Source organism: Palaemon carinicauda, chromosome 21 (assembly GCF_036898095.1).
Source record: "Palaemon carinicauda isolate YSFRI2023 chromosome 21, ASM3689809v2, whole genome shotgun sequence".
In the NCBI taxonomy this organism is placed as follows: domain Eukaryota; kingdom Metazoa; phylum Arthropoda; class Malacostraca; order Decapoda; family Palaemonidae; genus Palaemon; species Palaemon carinicauda.
In genome coordinates this window covers 122,785,345-122,802,967 of record NC_090745.1, presented here as the reverse complement: position 1 = coordinate 122,802,967, position 17,623 = coordinate 122,785,345, and the positions used below count along the sequence as shown (strand labels likewise).

At 42.3% G+C, this 17,623-nt stretch overlaps 1 protein-coding gene across 2 annotated transcripts in view; it reads left to right on the top strand.

The window, feature by feature from the left end:
* The window catches only part of LOC137615471 (uncharacterized), a 124,354-nt gene that overhangs the window by 2,428 nt on the left and 104,303 nt on the right, over positions 1-17,623 (top strand). The gene's annotated exons all lie outside the window — the stretch shown is intronic.

Sequence of the window (17,623 nt, the reverse complement as noted above, 5' to 3'; positions counted from 1 at the left end):
GGTCATAATTTTCTTTCACTGCACAAAAATCAAAACATTTATATTAGGGGAGAGAGAGAGAGAGAGAGAGATGAGGGAGAGGAGAGTCTTTAGCAGCTATACAGCCGTTCATCATACCGAATAAGACCACTAAATTGCATTCTAAAGACCTTGACTAAAATATGCCTACCATGGCGTCCAAACTAAACAAAATCTCTGTACAATTCACAAGGCCCTTTGAAAAACTAATTCGTCTCAAGCTTTGTATCTTTATAGCCCATACCAGAGGCACCGCAAATGAAGACGAGTAACCAGTCCCTCATAATAGATGGTCGGTTGTATCCTAAATTTAGTTATAGTTTACGAAGGTGGAGGTTGCTTTAGCCTCGTGTTTTGCCAGAGTGCCACCTGTTATGCCATCTGTAATCTCGGCCGATTCTGGGCCGCAGTAAAACCCCAAAAGGTAAACTTGAACCTGATCTATTTACTGGTCGTTCGTTCGTTCGTTTGAAGGCGGGGTTTAAACCGTCGAAGCGATAGACAAGTGTTTGAAGGGATGTTCGACACGTGTGAATGGGGTAGTTGTTTTTCGAACTGTTTGTCGAACGCGGTTTGACAGACAAGTGTTTGAAGTGATGTTCGAACGTCGTGAACGGGGTATTTGGTTGTCGAACTCCTTCGTCGAACGCGGGTCGACAGACAAGTGTTTGAAGTGATGTTTGAACGTGAACGGGGTATTTTGTTGTCGAACAGTTCGTCGAACGCGGTTCAACAGACAAGTGTTTGAGGAGATGTTCGAACGTGTGAACGGGGTAGTTTGTTGTCGAACACCGTCGGAACGCGGTTCGACAGACAAGTGTTTGAAGGGATGTTCGAACGTGTGAACGGGGTATTTGGTTGTCGAACACCTTCGTCGAACGCGGTCTTACAGACAAGTGTTTGAAGGGATGTTCGAACGTGTGAACGGGGTAGTTTGTTTGTCGAACTGTTCGTCGAACGCGGTTCGACAGACAAGTGTTTGAAGTGATGCTCGAACGTGTGAACGGGGTAGTTTGTTTGTCGAACTGTTCGGCGAACGTGGTTCGACAGACAAGTGTTTGAAGTGATGTTCGAACATGTGAACATGGTATTTTGTTGTCGAACTCCTTCGTCGAACGGTTCGAAGAAAAGCCTGTTCTCGCCTGACTTAAGTGGGCGGGGCTTCGTGCATTTGAAGTGCCTGCAACCTCACCTCCTTATGAGCTGAGGATGGTGGTTTTAGGAAGCCTATAGGTCTACCTGCTGAGTCATCAACACCCACCAATGCTGGCCCTCCATAGTCCTTACTTAGGTGAAGAGTCTTGGGCGCTGATCATAAGGATGTATGGTCCGTCTCTATGGCATTGTCACTGTCCCTTGCCTCTGCCATTCATGAGCGGATTTAAACCTTTAAACCTCACTATTCCTGAAAACTACGGGAGTGCCTTGCTAGGAGTCTCATATTTCTACCTGCTGAAGGAGCATTGCCGTCAGTGCACCGCTATCAGTAAACTGTATGCATTACTTGGAGATATTTGCAGTTCTTTCAGCCTCAAGCGGACTCACTTTTTAGCTTTCTAATATAACTCCATTCATGCTTCCTTTCCTCCATCTTGCTGTCCAACCTCTTATCCAGGTTGAAAATTGGTGCAGAATGTCTTTCCAGGCCTTATGCTGAATTCCTAACTCATCTATCTATAACTATTGTCTGGACCTCCCTGGTCCTACACTAGGCGAGAAAGGGTTGTACCGGACGTGTTTCACACACACTCGTACAGTGAAACGGTATTTTCTTTTTATTGTTCATCTCGCTCTACACCTCTCTGTTAACAGAACCGGTTTAAGCTTGCCTGTTTTTGAATTGATCTATTTATGTGACCTTCTCCCACTGAAACTCGCGTATAAAAGCTTGCTGTCTGTTGAAATAAAGTTAGTAGCATTCATCTCGCTACCAGCTCCGTACAGGGCTTAGGCTCTCATCATGTGAATGCAATGAACTCTCATTGCTTGTGGAAGCCTTTAAAAAAAAAACTGCATTGGTATAAAAGAACATTTAACAATCACTATTTTTTCCTATTGGAGTCCTTGGGCTTATAGCATGCTGATTTTCCAACTTAGTTTGTAGCTCAGTTAATAATAATAATAATAATAATAATAATAATAATGCCTTGGTATATGTATGTAATAATAATAATAATAATAATAATAATAATAATAATAATAATAATATGTTCCACAAAAACCCAGTTCTACAAAAGACTAAATGTAGAATATGAGAGACGAAGAAAACATTTGGGTTTTCAAGAATAAGGACTTGACAAGCTCTTACATTCATGTTTTGAGTAAAGTACAGTTGGCTTCATTAATTCCGGTACACTTCACGGGAAGCTAAGGAGATGTCAGTGTTCCGGAATTAACGATGCCAACTGTACCAACAGACGCAGACCCTCCCAGACCCTTCTATCGTAATAAATTCTAACATAGATAATCTCTTAAGCCATGTAAGTTTATGAGGGTACATATGTAAGTTGATGGTGATACAAATAATATGAATTTCAAAATATAAATAGATTTAAATGTATCAAAATCATGTTATAAAACGAAAGAATTGTTTTAACAGTATGAATTTATTTTTTTTTCTTCCATGCTTCTTCAAGGAAAGGATAATGCTGTAAGTATCTAAGTGTAATGAGTTTCGTTTCTATTACTTACACACACACACAACAACACAACAACAACAACAACACATAAATACAGCTGTTACTAGTCCACTGCAAGATAAACCTCAGACATGCCCTTATTCATGTCTGGGGTTTGGCCAGTTTTCATCACCACGCTAGCCAGTATGAATTGGTGATGGTGGGAGATTTTCGTCTGATCGCTTCCAGCAAACTAACCTAGTATGGGTGGCCCTAACTAGAAAAGCCTTCTTGGTCATGGCGATACGCAAACTCTTTTACCACGTTAAGGAATCCTAACTACTCAACTTATGCCAACAATTTTTTTTAATACCGACATTCATAATAAATACAAAAAAAGCAACGGGCTCTCGTTTGCTAGTCCGTGATTCGATTTCGACCTCAACCCATTCCCTGTCCCAGCGGTGAAGGGACAAGGGAAGACATGAATACTTTGCATAGTTATATCTATATTCATTACAAAACGTAACCTAAATTTAAAGACTAGCCAGGAATCAAAATTATCCACATCACACACGGAGAGAGAGAGAGAGAGAGAGAGAGAGAGAGCAGGAGAGAGTTCCTAGAATCTCTGGTCACATTTCATAAAACAGTTTATCTACAAATGAGTTTTTAGTAATAGGAAAAAGGGGGGACCAAAGATATCATTAACTTTACCTTTACATTTGCAGAGAGAGAGAGAGAGAGAGAGAGGAGAGAGAGAGAGAGAGTATGGGTGTGTTCCTAGAATTCACTTGTCACATTTCATAAAACAGTTTATCTAGAAATTAGTTTCTATTAATAGGAATAAAAGGGGACCCAAAGATATCATTAACGTTATTTTAGTTTACATTTGCAGAGAGAGAGAGAGAGAGAGAGGAGAGAGAGAGAGAGGAGTATGGGGTGTGTTCCTAGAATTCACTGGTCACATTTCATAAAACAGTTTATCTACAAATGGGTTTTTAGTAATAGGAAAAAAAGGGGGCACCAAGATATCATTAACTTTTAGTTTACATTTGCAAAGAGAGAGAGAGAGAGAGAGAGAGAGAGAAGAGAGAGAGAGAGTATGTGCGTGTTCCTAGAATTCACTTGTTACATTTCATAAAACAGTTTATCTACAATGGGTTATTAGTAATAGGAAAAAAGGGGGCACCAAGATATCATTAACTTTTAGTTTACATTTGCAGAGAGAGAGAGAGAGAGAGAGAGAGAGAGAGAGAGAGAGAGATTATGTGCGTGTTTCTAGAATTCACTTGTCACACTATTCATAAAACAGTTTATCTAGAAAGGATTTCTAGTAATAAGAAATAAGGGGGACCAAAGATATCATTAACCGTTATTTTAGTTTACATTGCAGAGAGAGAGAGAGAGAGAGAGAGAGAGAGGAATTTCTTTATCTATTTTGCCATTTGACGTACCTGTTGCTAATACCATTGACGAGCCAAATTACTTCCCGTCAAAAGTCGTAAGTCAGTGTGTCCGTCGGGGTTCAAATCTAACAACGTTCGCTGAGAGAGAGAGAGAGAGAGAGAGAGAGAGAGAGAGAGAGAGAGAGAGAGAGAGAGAAATCGGTACTACTTGAAGCTAAGTTTATCGAGTAGCAAAATTGAGACCTCAAGTTTCAACAAACAATTTTTGATTTATAGATTGTTAAAATAACCTTTTTATTGAACTGATTTCATATACATCTATTTTGTTAGTCATTCATTTTACTTTGTCTCATTCTTTGTGGTTTATATTTTATATTTTTCTATTCGAACTGAGCTTCTTTCTCTATAATATAGGTTATAGTAGCTTAGCCAAGGCACCAGCCAGCGGTTGAGATATTACCGCTAGAGTTACTGGGTCCTTTGACTGTCCAGATAGTACAACATTGAATTCCTTTTGAATTACGGCTTATTTTTCTTTTGTCTACACATACACCGAATAGTCTGGCTTATCCTTTACACGATCTCCTCATTCCTCATTCACCTGACACACTAAAATAAGAGAAAAATTCTCCACTTGAGGGTTAACTATTAGAAAGTAGTCATTCAGTGACTACTTTCTGCTTAGTAAGGGTAGAAGAGACTATTTAGTAATGGTAATCACCTATTCTAGAAGTACACTCCAAAAGCAAACAATTGTTCTCTAGTCTTGGGTAGTGCCATAGCCTCTGTACCATGGTCTTCTGTCTTGAGTTAGAGTTCTCTTGGTTGAGGGTACATTCAGGCATTCTATGTTTCTTTATTTCCTTTCCTCACTAGGCTATTTTTCCCCATTGGAACCTTTGGGCTTCTAGCATCCTGAATTTCCAACTATAATTGTAGCTCAACTAATAATAATAATAATAATAATAATAATAATAATAATAATAATAATAATAATATCAAGAAAATCACAGATTTTGACACTTAATCAAACAGCGCGTCTACATTTTCTCATCTCGACTTGGTTTGCTGCAGAAAGAATACATCCCGGTGTATTTAGGAAGAGACAAATATTGATAAACGAATCAAAATGAAAGATGACACGAGGATAGAGACCCAATTGAACTTACGCCCACCAAAAGTAAATATTTAGCTGACAACATGAACTTTATTAAATGAAGTAAACTAAACTTCAGCGAAGAAAAAAGTTAGGACAATTACTCCCAGCAGATTTGACCCTAATGCAGGGAAATTTAATAATACGAGATCTAGACTCTATTTATGCGTTGATGAATCGCACAAATGGGGACTATTCCCTTCCCCAGTTGCTCCGAGAATAATCCTCAAGGTGTCGTAAATTCTCCTTTTACTTCTACACCTCCACGAGTGTCAAAAGAATCCAGATCGTCGTTGATCATATCAAAATGCGAGTGGGAGTCCCCTAGACACGTGGCAATACCCAAACACGTGGAAGTCCCAAGACCCGTGGGCATCATCAGATATGTGGGAGTACCCCAGATACGTGGAGGTCTCCAAGATTATGTGGTAGTCCCCAGATTCGTGGGGGTCCCCCATATACGTGGAAGTCCCCAAGATTAGGTGGGAGTCCCCAGGCACATGGGAATCTCCCAGGTGTGTGGTGGTCTCCCAAATACGTAGCAATCCCCAAAACACATGGTAGTCCTCAGAACCGTGGGAGTCTCTCGTATACGTGGCAGTCTCCAAGACATATGATAGTCCCACTAACACACCACTATCCCCAGAAACGGAGTCTCCCAGATATGTGGCAGTCACCAACATATGTGGTAGTCCCCAAACACACAATCGTCCTAAGAAATGTTCGAGTCTCCCAGATACGTAGCAGTCACCAGGATAATGTGGTAGTCCCCAAAATACACGGTAGTCCTCAGAAATGTTCGAGTCTCCCAGATGCGTGGTAGTCCCCCAGACACGTGGAGTCCCTCAGACCTGTGACAGTGGAGTGCCCTTTTCTCGTTGGTCATCCTTAATAATAAGTCTCATGTAAAGTGAAGGAATGATTAAAAATCTAGGTAAAACGGAAGGAGGGACTTGGTTTTCCAACCTTTTCAAGGTCTTTATATCGTTCCGATTTGCTCTCCCTCAACAATTCTTCATTCTTCATTCTCTCCGCATGTCAGAACCATCTTACAAGAGATCCTTTCCGTTCCCTTTTATATCTATCTATCTATCTATCTATATATATATATATATATATATATATATATATATATATATATATATATATATATATATACACACACACATATATATATATTTTTGGGCTCAAGCCATGGCGTCCTGATGGAAGGTTCCTGTTTGGTAGCTTCCTTGGGTATAAGACTACTAAGATATTCCCAGAGAATTTAACCACAGGTTATCACAGAATTCTAACTTCTGGAGCGAGTATCTCAAAGGTTTCCCTTTAAGACATCGTAATACAACAGGGGACACGCATGTCTGAACGTGCCACATAGCTATCTCCACCCCGAACAGAGTTAATGCTTCGGTGTGTAAGGACTGAGAATAGCTGGGAGCCGTTCCACAGCTAATCTCACTCGTGGCTACTACTGATACTCGAGACGTAAACAAACGGACGCCATTGCTCTAATGACGTCACGCGCGTCTTTATCCTTTGTTTAGTAGCTGCCCTACTTAGACGGATTTTCCCTTGTGTTAACTTTATCGCTTTGCATCTTCGCTATGTCGTTACCTTCAGCCTCGCCTTCTTCTGGAAAGTTGAGTACAAGGTTCCAGTATTGTTTAATTAAGCTCTGGCCGTAAAGTAAATATTATTTTGCGAAATAATTGATGTTTTGTGGCAGAGCTGTGCCTCTACCGGACCCGCCATTTTATGGCGTCGTTGTTGTTTTGCATGTCTTATTTAGTAAGCCACAACAACGCTTCCGGCATTATATACTAATCGAATACATTAGTTTATTTAGTCTTCATAGCTAGGAACTTTTATATCGTGTTTAGACGCTTTTTATCGGTCATCGATTGACCTCATACCAGTCGGCTACTATAGCCCCCAGGCCAGGAGCCTACATACAAGTGTTCATGCATGATTTATTAGTGATCCTAGACTAAGTTATGAAGATAGTGGCATTATTATTTTACAATACTTTTGACTAGTGATGCAAATGTTTTCGCCTTCAGGGACCATATAGGGGATAGGCTAGTCAGTGATTCTTTCTAGCCTAACCTAACCTTAGGACCCCTATATGCTTCCTTCATCCCCTGCCTTGGCATTCCCTCTATTTAGCCTTGATCCCTTTTCTGAGTAAAGGGATTAATTGTCTAATAGAGTATATATATCGCCTCTCAGTCCTCCCTAAAGGAATGACCCCCCCTTAGGATTGCGTCTGAGAGTGAGGTTAGGCTAGCCTACCTCTATGGCCAGGATAGTCTATGACTTTCCTGCGATAGCGATATGTCTTCTTCCTTGCCTAGTTCAGGACTTTTAGCCCTGCTCTAGGTCGGGTTAGGAAGGTTTCTCTGTTCCATGCTGAAACTGTACTCTTGCACCGTTTTAGCCGATCAGCCTGATCTTAGGTTAGGGAGTGTCCTCCCTTCCCTTAGTGGCCGCTCTGGTACAGAAACCCTTCCTGGGAAGACCTCTCTCTTCTCCCTCCCCACCTATCTCTTGTATAGCCTAGCCTATGCTTAGGTTAGTTTATACTCATCTGTCCCCTGTCCTACAAATCCTCCTTAAGGTGGATGAGTAGGGCTACCCGAGCTTCCCTGTGCAGTCCGCTCTGGTACATATACCTTCATAGTGTCCTATAAGGTTAGTTACTAGTGTAGTTCTGCATAGGGGAGTCTCCCCCCCCTCTTGGGTGTTCCCTAGCCCTCCCTTGGGCTACCTGCTCCCGGTCCCTAGTGACCCCTGCTTATGGATGTTAGAGCCTGTCTCTATCATGGGTACACCCTCTCAGGGAGGGGGAGGGATGTCTGGAACCCTGACGGTACTTCCTGCATCCCTTCCCCCCTCCCCCTGTCTCTCTATCTATCCGGGTGCCGGTCTCTTGCCGCCTCTACTGTCGGCAATACCTGCCTCCCTCTTGGTGACTTCCCTACCCTTGCCGCCAGCCCCCCGTGTACCGAGGGACTGCCGGCTGCCGCCGGCTACTACCGGCGGCTCTCCTACTCCTATCTAATCGTCCGCTTGCCGGTCGATCACCGGAGTGCCGGCATATACTGCCGGCAACCCGATACTACCTGTACCATCCTTATCCCAGTCACCAACCTGGCATCCTCCGGCTGCCGGAGCCGCCGCTCCCTGCCGGCGTGCCGCCGTTGTGCCGGCGGCCGCCATCCTGGTATCTAACTGACTTTTGAAAATTGTCTGTTCTAATGCCAGAATCTATGCTGGAGCGAGCTCCGGCAAGCCGGCGGCTTGCTGGATGCCCCAGAGGCGTCAAGAATACTTGCACCCCCTCACTGTAGCTATCATAAGACTAAGATAGCCCTACATAGCAAATAGATAAGCTGCTTTGCTTTAAGATCAGTACCTAGTACTGCTCTATTAGTGATCATGCTGTCTCTTTGCATTCTTCTAATTCCAGCATGCTATGTGCATCTTAGCACGGCTGGTTGCCAGAAGCAGTTACCTTTAATGAGGCCTTCTGGCTCTTAACTGGGAACCGAATGAATTCGATCCCAACCTTGTCCTTGGCTTTCCATGGAGTTCCAATATAATGGGAATCCTAGGAACTATATCCAATGATCTCGGTCATTTGGATTATCCCAGGACCAAGCTTATGGTAACCAGCCGGGCGAGATGCATGGAGCGTGTTCTCCTTTACTGTTTTCATTCTCTATGCATCACACCTTCTTTAAGTTAAAATTAATGATTAATATTAACTTAGTTTAAGAGCCATTCCTATGACTCCCCCATACTCATTTTCTCTTTCTTCCACAGGAGGAGCAGATGAAGTGTGACTTCGCCTTCTGCGCTGTGAAACGCCCGCAGTTTTACGGGCATACGGCTTGCAGGACTCACGCCCCTTGTGCAGACAAGAAAGGGGATTTGAAGTTCTGGAATCCACTGGATTGTACGGTCTGCCAGGCCCACCTAGTTGAGGCCTTCCATAACCCTCCCTCAGCGGAGGTTAGAGACATTTCTCGTGAAAAGCTGCGCAAGTGGGTGCGTGGCTTTCAGAAAAATGCTACCGGACCGTACCTGGCCACCGAAGAACTGAGGTCCCTGTTGTTCCCTAAGGCCTCCCCTGACTCAGTGGTTCCGAAAGAAGCAATCCCCACTGTCCAAATTACGGTGGAACCTGATGTGGTCATGGCTCAGTCCATGCATGAGTGTCGTTTAGATTCCGAGGATGATGAACAGATCTCTGACGTCTCGGAAGACACGGAGAAGACGCTTATGGCTCAAGGAGCCGAAGAGGACGAAGACAAGGTGGAATACACCGAGTCAGAGCTTGGAGCGCCTCCCTCATCCATCCCTCCGCCTACTCCTACACCGACGGATGTGTCCATTCCGTCTACCTCCTCGACCCCGGATCCCTCTTCGTCTACCCAAGAACTGATCCGGCTGATTAGAGCTGTCATGGACGACAGACTGAAGGAGAACCAGGAGTCCATCAGGTCAATGATTGGATCCAGAGAACCGAAGAAGATTTCGGTTAAGGATCTCCCAGCTTGCTCTCATGCCAACCCGTGGAGGTATGCAGAGCATATGGTTATTGCGACCGGCAGGATCTTTGTTAGTGACAAGATTGGCACGGTCCCGTTGGAAGATGTGGAGTTCTTCCCAAGCTTCGAGGCCTACCCGGACTGTTACGTCCGGCTTCGTTCCGAACCTGCCTCGAAGGAGGAGACCGAACCTAAAGAAGAGATAGTGTTCGATCTCGCAAAGGCCCAGGCTATGCTAGCCTCCGCATTTAAGAGCAGGGGCTTTACCTGCTCTAAGCTTCCTGCCTTGAGCAAGAAGCATCCTACATATGTCGCACCTGACACTGCGGTTCTTCCTTTCTTGGAAAAGGCCTTAGCTGCATGCCTTAAAGCGGCGGAAGAAGGAAAACCCTGCCCTGCACTGGAGGAGTGCAGACCCTTCTCCATCGTGACACCCCCTGACACTAGACAATGGAAAGATGTTCAACATACTTTCGTCGTGGGTAGGCTCGATCCTGACGTCGCCGGACGTCAGTTTAATGAGGACCTCCCTAAGCTCAATGATCACCTCCTTCGCCGGGAACAAGACACGAAGGAGAGGCTTGCGGCATCTCTTTCTCATCAAGTCCAACTTGAAGTTATGGCCTGTGACACAAGAGTACCTGATCACTACATGGTACTAGCCAAATCCCACTTACTTACAGTAATGAAGGACTTGTACCATTTTATAAAGGCTCGTAGAGCCTGTCGTGAATTCGTGTTTGTCGGTGCCACCGTGAAACACGAACCCCGGAGGCTGATTTCCTCCAACATCTGGGGAAAGCACCTGTTTCCTTCTGACCTTGTCAAGGAAATAACTGACAGAGCCGCCACGGAGAATAGGAACCTTCTCCACAAGTGGGGCATGTCCAGAAAAAGGAAACCCTCTCAGGACGATGGACCTCAGCCTAAGAGGAAACCTCAGAAGCCAAAACCCCAGCAACGTCAACAACGACGTCAGTTTCCGGGACCCGCTACCTCCCAAGTGGTTGCCCAACCACAGCAGACCTTTCAACTGGTCCCCCAACCGGTGTTGTCACAGTCACCGGTCTTCACCCCTGCCTTTGAGCAGCCATCCACTACCTTTCATGCCAGAGGTAGAGGCTCGTCCAGGGGTGCAAGCAGAGACGCCTCTCGTCGTCCCTCCAGAGGTAGAGGAGGAAAGGGAGCTAGCGGCCGAGGCAACAAGTCCTCGGGACACCAGAAGCAATGAAGTGCTTCCGGTGGGAGGAAGACTCCGCCAATTCCAGGATCGTTGGACCTTCGATCCCTGGGCACACAGCATCATCAAGAACGGTCTAGGCTGGAGTTGGGTGCAACCACCCCCAATCTTCCAGCGGTTCTTTCAACAATCGACCCCCATTCTGGAAGAATATGTTCTAGACCTCTTGAACAAGAAGGTGATAAGGAAGGTAAAGTCCACCAGGTTCCAAGGGAGACTGTTTTGCGTTCCCAAGAAGGACTCAGACAAGCTCAGAGTCATTCTGGACTTATCCCCCCTCAACAAGTTCATAGAGAACAACAAATTCAAGATGCTGACGCTTCAACAAATAAGGACCCTTCTGCCTCAAGGTTCCTACACGGTCTCTATAGACCTGGCGGATGCCTATTGGCACATTCCAATGAACCATCATGCTTCCTCCTACCTAGGATTTCGACTCCAAAGGAAAAGCTACGCCTTCCGGGCCATGCCATTCGGCCTCAATGTGGCCCCTCGGATCTTCACAAAGCTGGCGGATGCCATAGTACAACAGCTCCGCCTAAGAAACGTCCAGGTGATGGCCTACCTCGACGACTGGCTAGTCTGGGCTCCATCGCCCGAAGAGTGTGCAAAGTCTTGCGACGAAGTTACCCAGTACCTAGAACACCTGGGATTCAAGATCAACGAGAAGAAATCTCGCCTCTCTCCAGCTCAGAAGTTTCAGTGGCTGGGAATCCACTGGAATCTTCAGTCACACCGCCTTTCCATCCCCCAGAAGAAAAGGAAGGAAATAGCAGGGTCTGTCAAGCGACTACTGAAATCCAAACGCATTTCAAGACGACAGCAGGAACGAGTTCTAGGCTCTCTACAATTCGCCTCAGTGACAAACCCAGTGCTTCGCGCACAGCTAAAGGATGCCGCGGGAGTCTGGAGACGATCGGCATCCATCGCTCGAAGAGACCTCAAGAGACGGCTTCCAAACAGACTTCGACGCCTCCTAAAGCCGTGGTCGGAAGCAAAGGCCCTGAAAAGGTCCATTCCTCTCCAACACCCTCCTCCATCACTCAACATCCACACGGATGCCTCACTGGAGGGCTGGGGAGGTCACTCCCACCTGAAACAAGCTCAAGGGACCTGGTCTCCACTATTCAAGACGTTCCGCATAAACATCTTGGAGGCCATGGCGGTCCTTCTTACTCTGAAGAAGTTATCCCCGCCGCCCTCGATCCACATCCGTCTAACCCTAGACAACTCGGTGGTAGTTCGTTGTCTCAATCGCCAAGGCTCAAGATCGCCCCAGATAAATCAGGTGCTTCTCCCAATCTTCCGTCTGGCGGAGAAGAAGAAGTGGCACCTGTCTGCAGTTCACCTACAAGGATTCCGCAACGTGACAGCGGATGCTCTATCTCGGACAAACCCGATAGAGTCGGAATGGTCTCTAGACGCAAGATCATTCTCCTTCATCTCTCATCAAGTCCCAGAACTTCAGATAGATCTCTTTGCAACGAGCGACAACAATCAACTTCCTCTGTACGTAGCCCCGTACGAGGACCCCAAAGCAGAAGCGGTGGACGCCATGTCACTGGACTGGAACAGATGGTCCAAGATATACCTGTTCCCTCCCACCAACCTTCTGTTGAAAGTCCTCTCCAAACTGAGAACCTTCAAAGGGACAGCGGCCCTAGTGGCTCCCAAGTGGCCCCGGAGCAACTGGTACCCCCTGGTCCTGGAGCTGCAGCCCAAGCTGATCCCTCTCCCGGGCCCAGTTCTCTCTCAACAAGTACAGAAGTCGACTGTCTTCGCTTCATCATCGAAAATCAAGGACCTTCATCTCATGATTTTCTCTCCCTTGCCGCAAAGAAGAGGTTTGGGATCTCGAAGAAAAGTCTAGACTTCCTAGAGGAATACAAGACCGAATCCACGAGACGGCAATATGAATCATCCTGGAGGAAATGGGTCTCCTTTGTTAAAGCAAAAAATCCGAAAGAAATCACCATTGATTTCTGTATGTCCTTCTTCATTCACCTTCATGGACAAGGATTAGCAGCCAATACGATTTCAACCTGCAAATCGGCTTTGACTAGACCAATTCTATATGCTTTCCAAATTGATCTGTCCAACGACATCTTTAACAAATTACCAAAAGCATGTGCTCGCCTACGCCCAGCACCCCCTCCGAAACCGATCTCCTGGTCACTAGACAAGGTGCTCCATTTCGCCTCCAACTTGGACAACGATTCATGCCCCCTCAAGGATCTGACTCAGAAAGTTATATTTTTATTTGCTCTCGCCTCGGGAGCTCGAGTCAGCGAAATAGTGGCATTATCAAGAGAAGAGGGACACATCCTGTTTGCTGATTCAGGAGAAGTGACCCTCTCCCCTGATCCGACGTTTCTCGCCAAAAATGAATTACCCACCAAAAGATGGGGCCCTTGGAGAATATGCCCCCTGAAGGAGGATGTCTCTCTATGTCCAGTAGAGAGTCTCAAGGTCTATCTTCGCAGAACTTCGAACTTTGGTGGAGGCCAACTCTTCAAAGGAGAAACATCGGGCAGCGACCTGTCACTGAAACAATTAAGAGCGAAAATCACCTACTTCATTCGCAGAGCGGATCCGAACAGTACACCCGCTGGTCATGATCCTAGAAAAGTGGCATCTTCTCTGAACTTCTTTCAGAGCATGGACTTTGAGAGCCTTAAAAACTTTACGGGCTGGAAGTCCTCGCGAGTTTTCTTTAAACATTATGCGAAACAAGTGCACGAAATCAAACATTTTGTGGTAGCCGCAGGTAGTGTTATGAAACCTGCACCTAACTCTGCGTAGAACAGTGAGTTACTTGGGACTCTAACTCTTCGGGTGCCTATGTTGACCCTCGAGTGATTCATAGTGATGTCTAAAAACACTTAGTGCTTTTATAACTGTTCTTATCCCAGGTGAAATGTCATAGTGTCACACAAGTGCCGCATGCCTTGAGCATGATGTGTTGTTTAAAGACTTGCGTTCCTCGAGAACGAGTACCTACTAATCCTGAAATTCCTTTTCAGATTCAAGAGCAAGCCTTTATTTCTATGTACATTATTATTACTGTAAATGAACTTTACTTTTGCTGTAAATTATTTAATTTCTGCATTGTGAAATAAAATTTCTATTTTATTACTTATGCGTCTCTTTCAGCTCCTACTTACTATGAAATACATACTGTCATAGTTTTATTTATTCCTCCTTTCTTATGGTCATGAAGAATTTAAGATGTCTAATCCTAAATTATATTCACCTTGTCTCAGTAAGGTTCCTACACGAATGCTTACTTCTGATAATCAGGAGATGAACTCTATACACAGTGCCCAACCACCACTGGCCTACTTCAGAATGTTCCTATACAAATATCAAACATTCTGCTTCATCTCTAAGTTCTTAAAAGTTCTTCTGTCAAGATGAATAGCCCTTCAATACCACTTTGACGTCGGCATAGCCCATGGGAACTTCCTACCAATGGGGGGCAGGATACTTCGTTCCTATGGTTCTTACCTAAGATTACTTTGCTGTTTTGTCAATGCCTAGGCACTTAACTCTGGGGGAAAATCTACCACGATACATTGATTCTCTGGTACTCTTCCATCAGGACGCCATGGCTTGAGCCCAAAAAACGGATTTTGAGCGAAGCGAAAAATCTATTTTTGGGTGAGATAGCCATGGCGTCCTGATGGACCCTCCCTACTACTTCGTTCAGTTTGTTCCCACCCTACACAATTGTATCATGGTGATGGGCAGCAACTGGCGCCAGGATAAAGACGCGCGTGACGTCATTAGAGCAATGGCGTCCGTTTGTTTACGTCTCGAGTATCAGTAGTAGCCACGAGTGAGATTAGCTGTGGAACGGCTCCCAGCTATTCTCAGTCCTTACACACCGAAGCATTAACTCTGTTCGGGGTGGAGATAGCTATGTGGCACGTTCAGACATGCGTGTCCCCTGTTGTATTACGATGTCTTAAAGGGAAACCTTTGAGATACTCGCTCCAGAAGTTAGAATTCTGTGATAACCTGTGGTTAAATTCTCTGGGAATATCTTAGTAGTCTTATACCCAAGGAAGCTACCAAACAGGAACCTTCCATCAGGACGCCATGGCTATCTCACCCAAAAATAGATTTTTCGCTTCGCTCAAAATCCGTTATATAAATATATATATATATATATATATATATATATATATATATATATATATATATATAAAGTTCATTTCAAGTCCACGATACACATTCCTGTCGAATTCAGGAATCATTTCTTAACCTTGAAATCAACCCATCTCTACTGCTGGCACTGTTTCAACATAGACGCATAGGTTCGAGTCCTTGCCCAGCCAGAAGTATCTATCATAAACAAGAATTTACAGTGGATATATATTTCCAAGGGGGAATCCGATATTAAATGTCATTTATGGTTAATATTTACATTTATTAAAGCAATGCGTGATAATGACACAGTTTTATCTTGCAGAGGACTAGAAACTGTTGTATTCGTTGTTGTTGTATATAAAGTATATACATACATACACATATGTATATATATGTATGCTATTTGTATACATATATACACATGTATATTTATCAAATAGATATACTTCTTCTTTATTTCTTTCTTACTCTTGTTTTCATATAATTTTCATAGTTTATATAGGGAATATTTTAATGTTGCTATCATTCTTAAAATATTTTATTTTTCCTTGTTTCCTTTCCTCATCGGGCTATGTTCAGTGTTGGGACCCCTGGGCTTATAGCATCTAGCTTTTCCAACTAGCGTTGTAGCTTAGCAAGTAATAATAATAATAATAATAATAATAATAATAATAATAATAATAACAACGATAATGATGATGATAATAATAATAATAATAATAATAATAATAATAATATATATATAAATATGGGTATGTATGTGTGTTTGTGGAGAGAGAGAGAGAGAGAGAGAGAGAGAGAGAGAGAGAGAGAGAGAGAGAGAGAGAGAGAGAGAGAGAGACCCTCGCTTCACATGTGCATCTAGCTTTTCCAACTAGGGTTGTAGCTTAGCAAGTAATAATAATAATAATAATAATAATAATAATAATAATAATAATAATAATAACAACAACAACGATAATGATAATAATAATAATAATAATAATAATAATAATAATAATAATATATATATATATATATATATATATATATATATATATATATATATATATATATATATATATATATATATATATATATATATGGGTATGTGGGTATGTATGTGTGTTTATGGAGAGAGAGAGAGAGAGAGAGAGAGAGAGAGAGAGAGAGAGAGAGAGAGAGAGAGACCCTCGCATCACATCTGCATCCCTTATTGCAACAATAAACATCAGGCCGTAAGGTACAGCTAAGTATGGAGGAGGAGGAATTGCTAACGGGACGAAGAGACATTTTTACGAGGACTGTCATGTTCCCGAGTTGATCTCGAAATGGAATTAATTTTCTAATACTTAAAGGAACTCGATTAATGTTAGGTTTTATTTAAATTTATGTCTGTGGAGTGTAATTATTCGGGATGAATCTCGTAGAATTTTTTTTTAGATTTTTCATTTGTCTTGGAATTTTAATGTTTTACTATGAATGTCTATGTACATAAACATAATGATATATATATGTATAAACCAGCAGTTGTAGGTTATATATATATATATATATATATATATATATATATATATTTATATATGATATATATACAGATATATATTATATATACAGATATATATTATATATACGTATATACATATATATATATATATATATACATATACAGTATAAATATATATATATATATATATATATATATATATATGTATATTTCTTGAGTAGATATATATATATATATACATATATATATATAAATATATATAAATAAATATAGTATATATATATTTATATATATATATACATATACAGTATAATATATATATATATATATATATATATATATATATATATATATATATATATATATATATATATATATATATATATATATATATATATATATATATATATATATATATATATATATATATATATATATATATATATATACAAATATATATGCATATATATATATATATAATATATATATATATATACTTCTTGAGTATATATATATATATATATATATATATATATATATATATATATATATACACGCACACATATATAATTTCTTGAGTGGGGATAACTTAACGTGGTGAAAGGATTTGTGCATAGCCAAGAACAGCAAATCTGTAAGAGTCAGGGACACCCATACTAGCTTGGTTTTCAGTGAGCGACCAAATTAAAGTCTCCCACCATCACCAATCAACACTGGTCACCGTTTGGCTAAAATCTGGTCAAACACCAGACATGGATAAGGACATGTCTGAGGCCATTGTCCTGTAGTGTACTAGACACGGCTGCATTTGTTGTTGTTTGAATGTATACATAAATATATGGACATATATTTAATAAAATTTAATAAAATTTATTTAATTAAGTACTTATGGGATGAAGTCGTAAGTCTCCCACCCCCAAGCCTTCCATGGGACTGTGTACAGAGTATCCTGTTTATTTGTTTGGTAGAGCAAATGAAATGAAACTCAAAA